Source organism: Anastrepha ludens, chromosome 3, assembly GCF_028408465.1.
Source record: "Anastrepha ludens isolate Willacy chromosome 3, idAnaLude1.1, whole genome shotgun sequence".
Classification (NCBI taxonomy): domain Eukaryota; kingdom Metazoa; phylum Arthropoda; class Insecta; order Diptera; family Tephritidae; genus Anastrepha; species Anastrepha ludens.
Window position 1 is genome coordinate 85217438 of NC_071499.1, and position 5600 is coordinate 85223037.

The window sequence follows — 5600 nt, forward strand, 5'->3', positions numbered from 1 at the left end:
TCCTTCGTCGATACAAAATAGAGAGACTATTTTTTCACTCTGCTTTATCTTTGATATCATCAGTGGTGTAATTGACTACTTCTCTTTTAGGGAGCATTTATTTATACATTCCACAAAAAACCTGCGGAGTACTGAGTTATTCTCTCTAGAGCGGTTTATAATAGTGTATGCCTCTTATGCTGCGATACATAGAACATTGAATGGATTTAATAAAATTTCAAACTCTTTAGATTTTGACTTTTCATCTTCTAAGCAATCTTTCAAATTGTCAAATGAGTTATATTATATAGATCAATCTGAATTGTTACCGTTAAGTATTTTTTTTTTTTTTACAGCCTGTAAGAAATCATGTACTTTTGGATTTACTTATAATAAATAAATCAATTTCCCGATAAAATTCTCGATGAATTTTAACAATTTTTTTCCTTGAAAGTGTTGCATATTTTCTCCTCTTAACAAATGCACGATCTGACTTTCTTTTTTTTTTGTACGAAGAAAGTCCGAATTTGGGGAAAATTAGAGAAAAAATTATCAAAAATCAGCGAAAATGTTGAGCGACTTCAAGCTTGCTTTCTGTTATATTAAAATTTAATAGGCTTTAAAACTGCGTTCCCATATTTTTCTTTGATTCTGATCAGATCAGAGTTCAAAAGATGTGTTCAATGTGTGTGAGCAATATATTCTGCCACGAAAAAGCTCTGCATAAAAATCATTTGCCGTTCGGCGTCGGCTTAAAACTGTAGGTCAGTCCATTTGTGGAACAACATCAAGACGCACACCACAAATAAGAAGAGGAGCTCGGCCAAACAACTAACAGAAGTATATGCGCCAATTATTTTTAAATCACTAAAACACGCTTCTCGTGATTTTTTCCCGACATTATCTAAACGAGTTTTTGTAAATTATTTATGGCTGGTTTCTTCACCTTTGGCTTCAAGTGGAATAGTAGCGTGAAAGCAGTTCTTCACCTTTGGCTTCAAGTGGAATAGTAGCGTGAAAGCAGTTCTAAATTTAAATTTATTCTAAATTTATTCTAAATTTAAATTTAAATTTATCTATATATATGAAGTCTAAAGTTGAACTTCTTATTAAATTGCTATTAAATTATGGGAACAGTTATTAGAAAAACAATCACATAAATTAGTCTAGTAAATACTAGAGCGAGATGTGAAGGCTGACAAATATTACCTAATTTTTATTATAAAAATATGTTAATTATTTCTTAACATCTCTAACAGATGCAAACATTTTTATACCGGCTATTTGTAACCGACTTTTTGCTTAACATTTTTTTGTGCGTTTTTTCTGTGTTTGAACTTTGCGCGGGTAAACTACTATCAACTATGAGATAATTAAATTAATTAATTGAATACTATTATATATTTATAGTCAACTAGAAAAAAAAACAGAAATTGCTATTGTATATAAATAAGAAAGTTGCACCCATCTTAAATTTCTTAAAAGCTCAATTCTTTTGAACTTGAAAAGCGAAAAGTGATGGTAAAAAAATATTTCTTTACAAAATTTTAAAATACGGTTGGTATCAAAAGATAATCAAATTAACAAATCCAAATATTCATATTAACAATTCAATTTTAATGTTGTAGTTGATGAAAAAAAGTATAGTTGATAGTAAAAAGTATCTTACTAATCGTCATATACAGGTGGAAATATTTGTGTAACTTTTATAACCAAGAACTAAACAAAAATTTTCCGAAGCAAAATATTTGCCGTTTCAATCTGGCTGCTTTTGAGAACGTGGAATGAAAAGTGAATGATAATATTAATATTAGTACGAGCAAACACTTTATAGAATACGGATCTATTTTTGTTTATTTTCACACTATTAAAAAATAATATTGCAATAGTTAAAATCACAATTCATATATAATGTAATTTGTAATTTTTTTAGCATGCCTCGAATATTTCATTATACAGTGCACTCGCGATAACTCGAACTAATTAAAACAGGCGCTGTTCGATTTATCGAATTTGTTCGACTTATCAATTGAGTGTGCTATGTTAAAAAAACAGTCATCGATATCGATTTTTCGATCGATTGTTGAAAATGGAAGCCAGTAGAAAATTTCTGTAGTATAGTTTCGTTATACGAATCACATTTTGGTCCATTGGCCGGATCAATGGTGTCACATTCGGCGGCATAAACATAGTTAAAATTAAACCATCCTCGGACTTTAATTCGATTTCGTTGGGATGTGATGGGGCATTATCAATTAGAAGAAGAGCCTTCTCAGGTAGTCCCCCATCTTTCAAATATTTTCTTACCTAAATATTAAAGTCATTTAACTTGGTTAAAAAAATTGTTTTAATGAATCTGGATTTTACCTGCGGCACGAACGAATTATGAAACCAGTCTTTGAAAATCGCCGAAGTCATCCAGGCTGATTTGGAATTTTTGTACTCCACCGGACAGTTAAAATTTTTGAAAACACGAGGATTTCTTGCTTTGTCAATAACGAGAAGTTTAAGCTTATGGTTGCCGGTAGCGTTAGTGCAAGCCATAAATTGCCTTATCTTTCTTTTTTATAAGACTTATGGTGGACTTGGCTACCCCATATTCCTTCACTAGAGAAGTAACACTACGTCCACGTTTTATTTTGTTAAGGACTTCAGCCCTCTCTTTTAATGTTAAACACTTCAACCTTTTACAATCCATTACTCACGTGCACTGATACACTACAAATGACAAATTTAAAGCAATTTGGTCAATGCAAGATGTTGTTCCCAGAAAACTAACGGGATATTAACGCCGAAATATTCATATGGACAATACACTAGTATACATATAATTTATATACATATACTATTACATATGTATCTATGTACAAAATGTACATGTTTGAAAAGAATGTGTGTACAAATAAATTTGTTTTTTTGTTCGAGTTATAGCGCTTTCTTATTGTTCGAGTTACAAAGAAGTCAATAGGGGAAAAAATGTGTTCGAGTTAGCACGTCGTTCGACTTAGCGGCTATTCGAGTTACCGCGAGTGCACTGTATATTTGTGGTGTGCGTCTTGATGTTGTTCCACAAATGGAGGGACCTACAGTTTCAAGCCGTCTCCGAACGGCAGATATTTTTTATGAGGAGCTTTTTCATGGCAGAAATGCACCCTTAGGTTTACCATTGCCTGCCGAGGGGCGATGTCTATTAGATCATGCACGGAGATTCGAACCTACGTACTCCGGAATGATAGTCACGCACCAATCCATTCGGCTACGGCGGCCGCCCTCTCACTCCACTTTCTATTATTTACAATATTAAAAACTGCGTGCAGAGTGTACTTAATATATGTATAAACATCTATAATATACAAATATGCTTAACTAAAGTTAGGCAACTAATAAAACTAATGGCTTATCGCTTAAATGCTGATGATACCTGGGTACGTGTGTGTACGTATTCATACATGTATTGCGAATGTTTTAAGCTAACACTAATCTCTAATCGGAAGCAGTTAATAATATATTCATAATAAAAGCTTATTTGCTCAAAGCATAATATCAGCGGCGCTAACGAAATCATAAATTAATTTAATTAATTAAAAGTTCGACCCAAATTGGGGGACATCAGAATTCGTTTTAGTATGTGTTTAGTTAGTGGTATGGTTCCTTCGGCAAAGTTTCTTATTTTGATCCCTAGAATACGATTTTCACAGAGCAATGAGCGATTTTTAAATCGATCTGCCCTACTGTGCTCGTTAGCGTGGTATCGTATTATAATTTTGTTCAAATAACAGTCGCCGTTATAATCTTTTCCTTCTCTATAATCTTTTCCTTCTCCTCCTCCGGTTTTACGTTATTGTGTACCAAAAGATTTAAAAAATAAAAGATTGCGCTGATTGAGGAGGCAAAAAGAGTGTCACTTTGCCTTGAGGAAATTTTAGATGAGGCCCAGAGATTACTAAACAGAAAGTGTCAAAGTAGCAGGGACTTGTTGATAAGAATTAAAAGTTGGGTTAAGTTAATGTATAGTACATAAAGTAGAAAACAGAAATTCAAAAAGTTATTTGTAAACACAAAGTTAAATTTTGGAAAATAAAAGTAAAAGCAAGCAAAGCCTTACCCCAGGCTTAAAGGCAGACCATTTTCTTAACCTGCATCTAAAGTAACTGCTACTATTCTTTCCTACTGTTCAAGACGAAGCTTCTCATGCCTAGAGGCAGTGCACCACGTCACTCTAACCAGTTAATTTAAGTGCTTACCCAGTAATACTAACTTAGCCGTAGAAACTTGCCATGATTAATGCTCTACATGATATAGCCTACAATTTGCTGATATCTGATAATTCAGTGGTATGGAAGATATGTCTCACAAACTATCGACCTAGACAATTTTTCTGTTATACTTTTCTTGATTGTTGGGTAACGATGTAACGATTTTAGCTGCCTAATGTAAACGCTGCCTAATAATAAATTTAGGAAATATATTGCAAAACCTGATATCTAGAAATCTTCGAAACCAAGCTAGAATTTTAAGGCGGCGGTTTTCTAGAGCATGAAATCATTATGAAGGGATCCCAGCTTCTACAAAGCTCAGAACGGAAAACACAGAATGGAATTAGAATGTAACTCAATTTTTGACTAAGTTGAATGGAATAAAGAAATATATTTTTTGCTTCCAATTCCCTTTACGAGTAATTTAAAAAGTAATCAAAAAAAATAATACAATAAATAACTGAAAGAAATAACTGATGACCAGGAGATGAGAAAATGAAGTTAAAGAATTGACATTGAGTTCATTGCATACATCCCTGAACTCGAATGTCATGCTGCCTGCGAATACGAACACTTGGTTCAAGCAAAAATCAACTCTTTCTACGGCTTTGGCGATGACAAAATAGGCTTGGCAGTAAAAAAACAATGTTAGATTTCTCTATCTGCTTCTAATTTCAAAAAGCAAGAAGCGCAAAATTAATCACCCTTTCAGGCTGTAAATACGTTGCTTCACTTGTTCCCTATCGATCTGACTGGCAAAGCGATTGCAGCGAAAGCAGCGACACGCATGAATGCTATATCGAAATGGAATAAGTATCTTGGCCATTCGGCCATACTGAACAGAAACACTGTTATCTCTTCTGACATAGACTATCATGTAAGTCTTCCATCACCACCCTTGCTATTGTCCTGTTCACTCCCAACTAGGGAAGAATGGAAGACAAATCTAACCGAAATCAATGGCCCTCTGACTATATATACAGATGGTTCAAAACAAGACGGCAAAGTTGGATTTGGAATCTTTTCCAATTCCCCTCACATCAATCTATCATTTAGATTACCCGACTACTGTAGCGTATTCCAAGCGGAAGTATGCGCTATCTGGTATGCTGCGAAAACTCTCTTAGAAAATAGAATATCACTAGAGGATATCCGCTTTTTCACCGACAGTCAAGCGGCCGTTCGAGCACTCAGCTCCTCTTATACCCACTCAGATGTGGTTCGATCCTGTCTCTTATCTCTTAACGAGATAAGTGTTGAGAATTCTGTCCAAGTTATCTGGATACCGGGTCACAGTGGATTCGAAGGTAACTGCAAAGCTGATGAGCTCGCAAGAGCTGGAGCTGCGCAATGAAATGTTAGTAA